The sequence below is a fragment of the Vulpes lagopus genome, chromosome 10 (genome assembly GCF_018345385.1).
Source record: "Vulpes lagopus strain Blue_001 chromosome 10, ASM1834538v1, whole genome shotgun sequence".
Taxonomy (NCBI): domain Eukaryota; kingdom Metazoa; phylum Chordata; class Mammalia; order Carnivora; family Canidae; genus Vulpes; species Vulpes lagopus.
The window spans coordinates 91477108-91489780 of record NC_054833.1 but is presented as its reverse complement, the minus strand read 5'-3'; positions in this window follow the sequence as shown (position 1 = coordinate 91489780).

Sequence of the window (12673 nt, the reverse complement as noted above, 5' to 3'; positions counted from 1 at the left end):
GCCCAAGGCCAGGTCCTCCCTCCATCCCTCCCCCCGCTGGCCCTGGCGCCCTTAGCATGGGACGGGGCTGCCCCAGCAGCCCCTGGCTCCATGGAGCTGGCGGTCTTCCCCAGACTCCTCTCTGCCCCTCAGGCTCTGTTGGCTTCCTCCCTGGGGCCTGGGGGTTTGTTGTCAAAAAACCTTACATCAAAGAACAAGGCCTCAGGAAGGCTCTGACCCTTCGGGCGCGTGCTTGCAGACGGCGACTGATGTTCTGGTTTCTCCCCTCCGTGCGGTCAGGGACACATGCTGGTGCCGGTCACCGTTTACAGAACCAGCAGCTGTCTCTGGGCTGGACGCGGCCCCTGGCGGAGTCCACCCCCATGCAGCACCGGGCTGGCGGGGGGCGCAGCGGCTGGGGTGTACCCGGGCGCCGGGGCCTGCCTCGTTCCGCCTGTGTGCATGGGGGAGGCGGTGCATGCCTGACGTCCAACTCTGACGTCCAACTCTGCCATCCACAAGTTTCAGACCCGAGTCATCCAAGGGACGATGGACAAGATGTGGCCGACCCATACAAGGAAACACTCCTGAGCCGTCAAAGGAGCGAAGCGCTGATGCTCGCTACGGCACAGATGAGCCTGAAAAACCCGATACAAAGTGCGAGACACCCGCCACCAAGTGATTCCGTGCACATGAAACATGTAGAACACGCAGGTCTGTGGTCGCCAGCCGCTGAGCCGGGAGGCGCAGAGATTAGGATCCACAGCTAAAAGGTTTGGGGTTTGCTTTCATGGTGATGAGAGAGTCCTGGAACCAGGCAAAGGTGACGGTCACCTGGCCTACAAGTGAACCTAACGCCAATGGGTCGCACAGCTCCCTTACGCTCAGCGGCAGGAGGGAAGTTTATCCGCGTGTATTTTCTGATAATAATAAAGTTCATGCAAACACAGAGAAAGAGCGAATGAAATTTCTCTCTAGCAGCATCTACAGCATCTATCCTCACCATCACCCAGAGCGCGCTGCAGAAGCAGAGACGCGTCCTCGGCATCACCGGAGGGCCAGGCACGGCTCTGCCCCATGCACCCACGGGGCTCTTCGGGCACCCAGCCTCCATCTCATCATGTGGACAACAGGGGCTGCGTCAGGGCGCCGTTGGAAGGGTTGTGTGATTGGCACATTGGTAGTAAGCGGCCCTGAGTGTAACCCACGGTGGGAACAAGCCCTTCACCTCCCCGGCTGGCAGTAGCCATGGCCTTGAGGGTCTTTGCCCCTCCTTCCTCCCTCCCCGGGCAGCCCGCGGTCACAGGAAGACGTCCCAGCCCCGAGGACTGTGCGACCCCACAGTGTGGAGTACCCAGTGCAGAGTGCTGTGCCCTCCAGCTCCTGCCCACAGTGGGTTCCTGCAGGGGCGAGGGGCTGGCCTGGCCTGGGAAGTTGGAGTCATGCTGAGGTTTAGGCCTCAGGATCCTTGGGCTGCCCAGGCAAGGGTATGGCAAGGAGCAGGCCAGAGGGAAGCCAGGCTTCGGGCCAGACCCCCTGAGCCCATGCCCTGCAGGGGGGAGTTCTGCTAAGCAGGCTACGGGGCCAGAGAGCTTTAGGAGCGGACAATGATGGCCAGGAAATGCCAGGGCACCACCTCAGCAGTCAGGTCGATGGTGTATGTGCTCAAGGTCCCAAATCCGACAGCAGAAGGGTTTTCCCAGGGCTCAGTCTTCTCATTCGGGATGCTACTCTCCCACTAGCTCCACAAGCAGCACAGGGATCCTGACCTCTTAAAACCCAAGCTGACTGGGTTCTCCTCTGGTCAGAAACCGCAGATGGCTTCTTCCCACCTCACTCAGGATACAGCCCAACATCGTTCCTCCTGTGACTGTGACCGAGGAGGCCCATGACTAAGAAGTCAGCGAGTCGGCCTCAGCCACACTGCCCTCCCCCTCAGCTCCCAGCAGCCTCCTGCTCATTTCTCAAGCCACCAGTAGGTTCCTGCCTCAGGGCCTTTGCATGGCTGTGTCCTCCACAGGACACACTCTCCTTTCACTCAGGCCTCAACAACACAGTCTCTGGCCTTCTCGGAGAGGCCTTCCCTACCCACCCAGTCTCTCCTGTGGCACTTCCCACCTGTAGGAGGCTGAACTACACCCTCTGAAAATTCATGTCCACCCAGAACCCATGGGCATCACCTTATTTGGAAATGGGGTTTTTGCAGTAGAATTACTTAAGGATTCAAAGGAAGTTGTATCAGATTAGAGTGGGCCTGACACTCAACTGTTGGTATTTTTATAAGAGGAGAGGATGCAGAGATACCCAGGAGAGACAGCCATAGAGAGACACCTGGGCCCCCAAGCCTGCCCCCACTCCAATTTCAGACTCGGGGCCTTTGCAACTGCAAGAGAATATATTTCTGCTGTCTTGAGCCATAAGGCTTGTCGTTTGTTGGGATAGCCTCAGAGAACTAACAGGCCACCGCGCCGAGGACGGGGGTGTGAGGGCGGGACATGGTCCCCCAGACGGTGGCTGTGTTCTCAGGATGGCTAACAGGTGGCCATAGCTTAGCTTTAAGGTGTCCCATGATGCTCTGGTATGCGGAGGCAAGGCAAGACCGCGATCCTGTGGATCTGTCGACATGACCCTGTCAATCGCCTCACATGTTTGCTGTTTTGGGGGTGAGAATAGGTTAAGATCCACAGGACAATGCAAGTCCACAGGACAGTGTAGTTCACTGTGGTCACCACGAGTCCCCAGAGCTTCTCCATCTTGTCTCCAGTAGTTTAGAACCTGTGCCCAACGCCTCCCCACATCTCCCTCCCCGGTCCTGGATGACCACTGTTTTTCTGTTTCTATGAGTTTGACGTTTTTAGATTTCACATATAAGTGGGATCGTGCGGTATCTGTCCTGTGTCTAGGTCGTTGCATGCAGCATAATGCCTTCCAGGTTCATCGAGGTGTGATGACAGCAAATGGCAGGGTTTCCTTCCTTTTTAGGGCTGAGTAATAGCGTCTTGTGTAAATACTGCGTCGTCTTTACCTGTCCTCCCATCGGTGGGCACTCAGGTTGGCCCCTGTCCCGGCAGCGACAGTACACAGTGCTACAAGGAGCATAGGGTGCAGACACTCCCTCACCATCCTGCGTTCATTCCTGCTGGATGTGTGACTGGAAGTGGGATTGCTGGATCATGTGGCAGTTCTGTGTTCCACGTGCGACTGTTCCCATGTGTTTTCCTATATTGCGCATGTGGAATGTCCTGTTCCCCCCACCGAGTCTCCATGCCCTCACCGACGCCTATTACCCCACGTCTCTTTGATAAAAGCTGTTCTCGCAGGTGTGAGGAGATAGCTGACCGTGGTTTTGATTCGCACTTTCCTGATGATGTGTGATGCACCTTTCCATACACCCGTTGATCATGTGTATGTCATTGGGAAAACGTCTGTTGGGTACTTTGCTCACATCTTAATCGGATTGTTCTTGGGTTTTTTTGAAGGGTTTTTTTGTTTTGTTTTGTTTGGGGGTTTTTTTGCTATTGAGTTGTCTGAGTTCATTATCGTTTTTCTATATTAACCACTTATCGGATGGATAGCTTGCAAATTTCCCCTCTTTTGCAGGTTGTCTGTTCACTTTGTTGATTCTCTCCTTTGCTGTGCAGAAGCTTCTTCATTGGATGTGGTACCAAAAGCCTATTTTTGCTTTTGTTGCCTCTGCTTTTCAAGTCAGATCCAAGAAAGTCACTGCCAAGACCAGTGTCAAGGAGCTTTTCCCCTCTGTTTCTTTCTAGCATTTTTATGATCTCATATCTTACATTTAAGTCTCTTATCCATTTTGAGTTGATTTTTGTGGATGGCATCAGATAAGGGCCCAATTTTATGTGTGTGTATATGGTGTGTGGCTGGTCCACTTCCCCGACACCATTTATTGAAGAGACTGTCTTTCCTCCAGGGTGTATCCCTGGATCCTTTGTGGATGATTAGTTGACAGTATGTGCCTGGCTTTGTTTCTGGGCTCTCTGCTCTGCTCCCTTGATCTACGTGTCTGTTTGTATGCCAGAACCACAGTGTTTTGATTACTAAAACTTTGTAATATAGTTTGAAATCAGGAAATAGGATGCCTCCCGCTTTTTTCTTCTTTCTCAGGATTGCTGTGGATTTGGAGTCTTTTGTGGTTCCATTTGAATTTTAGGATTTTTTTCCATTTCTGTGAAAAATGCTATTGGAAACTTTCTAGGGATTACATTGAAACTGTAGATTGTTTTGAGCGATAAACACATTTTAACATATTTTTTTCACATTTTAACATATTAAAATAGGCATTTTAATCCTTCCAATCCATGTGCACAAGATGTCTTCCCACTTATTTTTGTGTCTTCTTAAATTTCTTTTATCAGTGTTTTTATAGCTTTCAGTGTACAGATCTTTCACCTCCTTGTATAATTATACTCCTCACTATTTTAAATGGAATTTTTTCCCTAATATCTTTTTCAGATAGTTTATTGTCAGTGTATAGAAACACAATTGGAATTTGTATGTTGAATTTATATCCTCCAACCTTACTGAATTTATCTATTAGTTCTAAGAATTTTTTGGTGCAGTCTTTACAATTTTCCATCTATAAGATCATGTCATATGCACACAGAGGTGATTTGACATCTTCCTTTCCAATATTAATGATTTTTATTTATTTTTCTTGCCTAATTGCTCAGGCCAGGATTTCCAGTGCTCTGCTGCTTACACGTGGTAAGAGTAGGCTCCACTGTCTTGTTCCTGATCTTAGAGTTGATGTCACTCAACTGTAATGCTTGCTGTGGCCTTGTCATACATGGTCTTTACCACACTGAGGCACAATCCTTTACTAAGTTTGTTGAGTATTTTTATCATGAAAGAATGCTGAATTTTGTCAAGTGCTTTTTCTGTATTTATTGAGACAATCATGTCATTCCTATACTCCATTCAGTTAGTGTGGTGTATCACATTGGTCAATTTGCACAGAACTGTCCTTGCATCCCAGAGATAGATCCGACTTGTTCACATGACGTACGATCCTTCCAATGTGCTGTTGGATTCCATGTGCTAGTATTCATCTGGGGATTTCTGCATCTGTCTTCATCAGGGATGTTGGTCTCTAGTTTTCTTTTTTTTTTTTTTTTATTTATTTATGATAGTCACAGAGAGAGAGAGAGAGGCAGAGACACAGGCAGAGGGAGAAGCAGGCTCCATGCACCGGGAGCCCGACGTGGGATTCGATCCCGGGTCTCCAGGATCGCGCCCTGGGCCAAAGGCAGGCGCCAAACCGCTGCGCCACCCAGGGATCCCCGGTCTCTAGTTTTCTTATGGCATCTTTGTCCGAATTGGATACGAGGCTGATGGAACGCTGGCTTTGTGAAACCATTTTGGGAGTGTTCCTCCTCTTCAATTTTTTGTAAAAGTTAGAAAGGATTGGCATCAAATTTTACCTCAAATGTTTGGTGGACTCCACCAGTGGAGCTGTGTGTCTGGTGCTGGGCTCTTCTGTGTTGCACGTTTTTTGATTGCTGTTTCATCTTCACACTTGTTACTGTTCTGTTCACATTCTCTGTGTCTTCATGAGTCAGTCCCAGTAAGTTGTATATTTCAAGGAATGTATTCACTTCTCCCAGTTGTCCGCTTTGCAGGCATATAATTGTCCATCCTCTGTATGCCTGTGGAATCAGCTCATTTCTGCTTTTACTTATTTGAGTCTCCTCTCTTTTTTCTTAGTCTAGCTAAAGGAGCTTACTTATCTTCTCAACAACATGGCTGTAAGTTTACTTGGGCTCCCCTAATTTTTTTATCATTTCATTTCTTTCTTCTCTGATCTTCATCGTCCCCGTCCTTTTGAGCTCTTCTGAGCACTTCTAGGACAGTGCTTAGCACACGGTAAGCACTCCATAAATGCTCAGGGATTCAATTGTTGAACGAATGGAGGGATGACTGAGAAGCCAAGGTAGCCCCCCGTGATGCCCCCACACCAGAGACCTCTCTTTATGGATAGAAACAAGGCCCTGGGGTAGGGGCACGTGGAAATCTGGAGCCCTGTATCAGGGCAGCAGGCCCTTCTGGCATTCAAATTCTCATCCACCACTCCCCTATTAGGACATAAAGGGAGACAAGAGAGCACTACTTCACATCCTGGCTTCCCTGGCAGCTCTCTGAGGTCCCCATGAATCCAGGATGAGAGTCTGAAATGGCGAGGCTGGAATGAACACAGACGGGGGCAGAGGCAGTCTTCACAGTGGTTACTAGTGCGTCTCTGAGAGCAGATGGAGCCAGATCAAGTCCTTGCTTTGTTCCTTACGAGACACACAGCCTTGAGTGAGCTGCACAAGCCCTCCACAGCCAGCATCCCTTGTAGAATGGGATGAGGAGTCTCCTTGAGAGCAACGTTCCCAGGATTAAATATAAGGACATGCGTGAAGGGCTTGAAGCTGTGCCAGGCTCGTTGGTGTGGATGGAATAGCAGCTGCTATTAGCAGCACTAATTCATCTAAACCCCTGCGAATCTCATTTCTATTTCTAGCCTCTCACCGAAACGAGGTTCCACAAGCTTCCTCTTCTGTGTCCTAGAACCACCTCTGCCGGCTTCAAAGGGGCTCCATAGGACTACTGCTCCCGCGTCTGATGGGCAGCTGAGAGCAGAGCGAGGTGCCGCCAGGGGAGAGCTGGAGATGAGACAAGCCTGGGGACCCGAGCAAGGGCACCTGGGGGCTGGAAAGACTTTGCCATCCAAGTTCCAGCCCGGCTTATCTCCCCAGTCCCTTATCTCCCCCCGTGATATGTGGGGAATGTGGACACACAGCCCCATTTCCCACAGATCTCAGGTGTGCAAGGCCAGGGGGGGCGGGGTGCTGGCCAGAGCTGGATGCCGACTCCACCTGCATCCATCAGGTGAACTGCTAGCTGCTCGGCCCCACGGAACCTGTCTCTCAGTTGTGCAACTGGAGCATCTCAACACCTCCATGGCATCCACAGTGTGGACACTGAACAGACCCGTGGTCTGTGGCTCTCAAGAGCTGGGCCATCTGGTTTCCCCCTCCAGCTCCAGCAGCACAATCCTGAGTAACCCCCTGACCTCAGGGGCCTCCGTTTCCCCTGCTGCACCGCACAGACACTAAGATGTGCAAAGTCTTTACATCCCTTCTCACTCCAACCTCTGCAGTGCTCATCACTCCCTGTGTGCAGCCACTCTCCTGGGTATGAAGCAACTTCACATCCACTTACCCGGTTGGCTCTGTGCCAGCCTGAGACTGAGCCTATCAGGAAAAAAACAGTGTTAGTGCCTCGGGCTCCTGTATGCTCAGGGGGGCTGTCACTGAGCTCAAGAGTGCAGCCTGGCCTACCTGCACCCAGCATGCATCCAGTCTGGGCCCACCCGCACTCACCTGCTCTCAGCCTGCACCCACTTGCTCCCTGCCTGCTCCCAGACCGCACCCATCTCCTCCTAGACTGTACCCACCTGCTCCCAACCAACTCCCAGACTACACCCAGCTTGCTCCAAGCCTGTGCCCAGCCTCCACCCACCTGTACGCACCTGCTCCCAGTCTGTGCCCAGCCTGCAAGGTGGGCCAGCTGCAAAACCCTCTTGACAGAAGGGAAATCCTTAGGTTGCCACAGCTGGCAGTCCAAGCAGTGGGACAGGGAAGGCCTGCAGAGGACCAGGACAGGCCTGCCCTCCAGAAGTGTGGAGTCCTGCAGAGGAGCGAGACCCCAGGGCAACAATCTGCAGCATGATGATTGCTCTGCATGACCATGAGCAGATGCAGTAGCGACAGGTAGGAGGGAATGCCAGAGGAGGTGTTCAGGCTAGACCTGCAAGGCAGGCAGGAATTCCCGAGAGACGACAAGAACAAGGCTCTGTACTGTAGGCACCCCCTCACCAGCTGCTGCCTGCTGCCCTTACCCTGTGCCAGGTGGGCCCTTCACAAAGGCTGGCCAAACGAGGGCTCAGGAAGAGCATTTAGCCTTGTGAGGTCTCTGGTTATCATTCCGGGCATGGTCGTGTGTCCCACACCTCTCCCAGGGAGACAGCACCCTGCAAGCTGGGACCAGTGGTCTTCACGAGTTCTTTTAAGCGTCAACCAAACAACCTGGAGGCCCTCCCTGCTCTATTTATAGATCTGTGAGTTTTCATGAAAATCAGATTCATATGCTTAATTCCCTCACATACACGGCTCATGTCTGGGTTCCCCAAGTGGGGGCTTCTGCCTAAGGCTCGGGAGCCTTCCGTGCCCTGAGGACCTGTGCCCCACCCTGCCCCTCTGCAGGGGATCCAACGTGGGAGCCATGGAGCAGAGGGTGGAGTGGCATGCTTGCGGTCAGACCCCTCAGCTCTGGGTGACCTTGGGCATTTATGCTCTCTGAGCCTCGATGGGCTTCCAAGGAAAGGGAATGAGCAGAGTCCCCATTTGTAGAGCAGTGTCAGGACTCAACCAACCACGAAAGAGCTGCTCTTGATTATGTGTACGTGTATGTTGGTGTGTGCATGTGCATGTGTGCTTCTGTGTGTACCTGTGTGTGTGCTGGTGTGCGTGTGTGTGCTGGTGTGTATCTTTGTGTGTGCGTGTCTGCTGGTGTGTGTGGATATGTGCATGTGCATATGTGCCAGTGTGTACCTATGTGGATGTATAATTATCCTCATCATCCCCATCATCACTATTTTCCACCAGCTAGCAATGGGTTCAGATCAGAGTTTGGGGACAGCCAAGTCAAGGAGTGGCCAGGTGAATGAAGAAAGCGGCTTGGAGGAAGGGAGTTGCCCCCATCTCCATAGCCCTGTGTCACTGACCCCGCCTGTGTGTGGTGACAGCCAGGCAGGCTCCCCATCCCTGCGGGCAGCCCAAGACCACTCCAGGCAGGAGCCACAACCAGCTCCATGAGATGGGGAGAGGAACACCAGGCCAGGGGCCCACGGTCTTGCTAATAGCTATACAAGCTTGGGCGAGTACCAGACAGCCTTCTGGAAGCTCAGTTTGTTCCACTGTGAAATGGGGGTGGAGTTGTGCTTGTTCACACATGGTGGGCACCCAGCCTTCCCTGTAGAGCCCCTAGAGGCCTCGGGCTGGGCTGCTCCTGGGGGCTTGAGCGCTCCCCATGCTATCCTCTCCCAGCAGGTGGAGGTGAGGGGTGGGGAAAGCTGGGTGTGTCCCCAGGGAGGGCCCTGTGCTCTTCAAGAGTGTGAGACAGATGGGACTGGGGGGGTGGTCATCTTGGAGGCTGTGATGACCAGAGGTCCTAAGGAGCTTTCAAAGCCAGCAGAAGCAGGACCCACCACCAGTGCAGCTGGGCAGGTGCAAACACAGCCCCTCGCCCACCCGCAGGGGACATTCCCTAAGTCCCAGAGGTGGGAGGTCTCCATTCAGGGTCTCAGCCCACCATGTATTCAGGAGCTCCATCCTGTCCCAGGGTCTGGGGGCAGCAGCAGGGAAGTGGAGGGTGGCCAGAGGTGTGCACAGGATGGCTCTGGGCTCCGAGGCAGCAGCTGGGAAGGTAGGGAAGCAGGCATATTTGGTTTGAGTTAGCTACAACTCAGCCCAAAAGCACGCCAAGTCTATTTTGAGGCTGTGCGGAGTTATTTTATTTCCCATCCACATTTATGGGAGATCATGATTCAATTAATCCTTTTGTTGCCCGTGCAATGAAAAAAATGTGCAATGTGCTTTAAATGTTTCCCAAACTGTGTTAGTCATTAAGTGAGCAACTCAGGCCTAGTGGTGTAGACAGGGAGGCAGGAGGAAGCCGGTGGTGAAGACCGAGAGTCTGTAGCCTTCATCACCCCCGGGAGCAGCAGGCTGCCTGGAGGGGAGGAGAGCACAAGTACACACTCGGGCACCTTGGGCAGGCTCCTTGCCTGCCGGGCTCCACACAGCACCCTGCCTGCCCCGCCAGGCCTGACATCAGCCCAGGAAGAACAGAAGTGGTGTTGTGAGAAGGCCCAGCTAAGTCAACAGGCCCTGGCTGAGGGCTCACACCTCTGACCCCTGGGACCCTGCCAGCTGGAAGGTCCATGCACCAGAGCAAGGCTGGCCTTCCCATTGGCCTCCCAGGGCCTCCTCAGGCGATGCACCATGAATGGAGCACCGTGCAAATATCAAATCATTTATATATAGAAAACCACACCCCGAATGTCTCCCAAGTGAACCCACCCATCCATGTGACAATCACCAAGATCCAGACATTCCAGTGCCCCCGAACCCTGCCAACCAGGACACTCCCCAGAGTTACCCACTAGTACCCACCATCTACCCTCCATCACCAGGGGTCAGGCTCATGGTTTTGAATTTTATGTACGTGAGATCATTCAGAAGGTAGTATTTTGTGTCTGGCTTTCCTTTAACCAACACTGTGTGTCTGAGACTCAGCCACATCTCAGGGTGTATCGTAACCCATTGTGTGAAGGGACCACATTTTATCATCCATCCTGCCGTTGGCAGGGATTGGGGTAGTTTCCTGTCTTGGGCTCTTGTGACTTAACTGCCGTGAACGTTCTTGAACGTGTCTGTGGTGCTCACGGGCATGCCCACATTGGCAAGATGGTCCGGGAAGCAGAACTATGGGTCGCTGGGCAGGCTTACACTCAGCCTACCCACATGCCACCAGCACACACTCAAAGCATTTGCATCAAGCTGCACCTCCACCCACCAAGCCCATGTACTCCGGTGGCTCTGTCCCCAGCCAGCTCTTGTACCATCTGTCCTCATGCTTTGTTCTGTTGCTTTTTCTCTTTGTCATTCTGATTTATGTGTGACAACACAGTGTGTTGTCATCAACACCCCACTGTTATCTAAGGATGTTCAGGGTTCTTGCATCTTGTAGGCCATTGAGATTTCCTCTTGTGAAGTGTCTACTCGCCATTGCTTCGTCCCTTCAGATGCTGTTGTCTTTTTCTTACCAATTTTAGACATATTTAAAGATATTCCCTGAATACCAGCTCTTTGTTGGAAAAAGCATTCAAATATGTTGTCTGACTGTGTGGTTTTTGTTGTTTCTTCTTTTCTTTCCCAACATTTGTTTATAAAAATGTTCACACCTAAAGAAAGCTTCAAAGAATTTCACATGAGCGCCCATAGACCTCCAGCCACTCCTACAATTCACACTGAGCACACTGACTTGGTTATACCCTCTCTGCATCTATAAATGCATCAACCCATCTTATTTTTTTGATGCATTTTGAAATAAAATACAGAGATCGGTGTGCATTGCCTAAGACACCTCAAATGTGCGTCATTCCCTAGAGCCAATGTTTGTTTATGGCTCTTTATATTCCCTCTTCAGGCAGACTTCACACACAATGCAATGCACAGATCTTAGGGATGCCATTTAATGAGACCCAATGAACAGAAGCTGAAACCTGTCATGGTACGGAGCTCCAGGCAGTGTCCTCATGCCCGTCCCAGGGCATCCATAGGGACAGCATACTACAGGGTACCCCTTACACAAAGATCTAACAAGCAAAGCTCCTCTCCAGTGGAAAAGATCAGAGAAGTGAATCAGAGTGATTTTCATTTACCTGTTGGTGACAGATGTGGGCACCTTCCTCCGTGAAGATAGATTCCAACTCTGCTCATTTTTAAAAAATTTTGTTCTAGTTCTTTTTGTAGCCAGGACACCTGTCCCGCATCAGATACACGTTTCGCAAATATTTTCTCTCAGCCTGCAGCCTGCCTGTTCATTTTCTTAATGATAGCTTTTGTTTTTATTTCATTGGAATCTAACTTAAAAGTATTTTTCATATATTGTATTGCTTTTTATGTCCTAGGAAACTTTTGTCCATCCCCCAAGCTGTGAAGATGCTCCTGAGTTTTGTTCTAAAGGCATGACAATCTTAGCCTTTCCCTTCAGGCTTGCAATCTGTATTGGATTGGTTTGGGATGTAGACATCCAGTTGTGCAGCACCACTCTTTGTTTTTTTTTTTTTGTTTTTGTTTTTGTTTTTGTTTTTTGTTTGTTTGTTTGTTTTTTGTTTTTTTACTACCTCTCTTTATTAGTCTTGGTGAACCTAGAAAATTTTCTTTATTTTTTTAATTAATTTTTATTGGTGTTCAATTTACCAACATACAGAAAAACACCCAGTGCTCATCCCGTCAAGTGTCCACCTCAGTGCCCGTCACCCATTCCCCTCCAACACCCGCCCTCCTCCCCTTCCACCACCCCTAGTTCGTTTCCCCGAGTTAGGAGTCTTTATGTTCTGTCTCCCTTCCTGATATTTCCCAACATTTCTTTTCCCTTCCTTTATATTCCCTTTCACTATTATTCATATTCCCCAAATGAATGAGAACATACACTGTGGGTATTTGCTTCAACGTGGATGGAACTGGAGGGTATTATGCTGAGTGAAATAAGTCAATCGGAGAAGGACAAACAGTGTATGTTCGCACCACTCTTTGGAAATGAAATAACCACATCAGCATGGGTCTGTCTCTAAAGTGTGGTTCTGTTCTGTCCACCTACATAGCGATGGCTGCACCGGGACCCTGCCCCCTGGTTTCTGAAGCTTTAGGATGAGAAGTCTTGAATTTACCTAGGATTGCTTCTTGAACTGTGCTCTTATTTTTTTATTTTATTTTATTTATTTATTTTTAAAGATTTTATTTATTTGTTCATGAGAGACATAGAAAAATGCAGAGACACGGAGGGGGAAGCAGGCTCCCTGCAGGGAGCCCGATGTGGGACTCGATCCTGGACCCCAGGATCA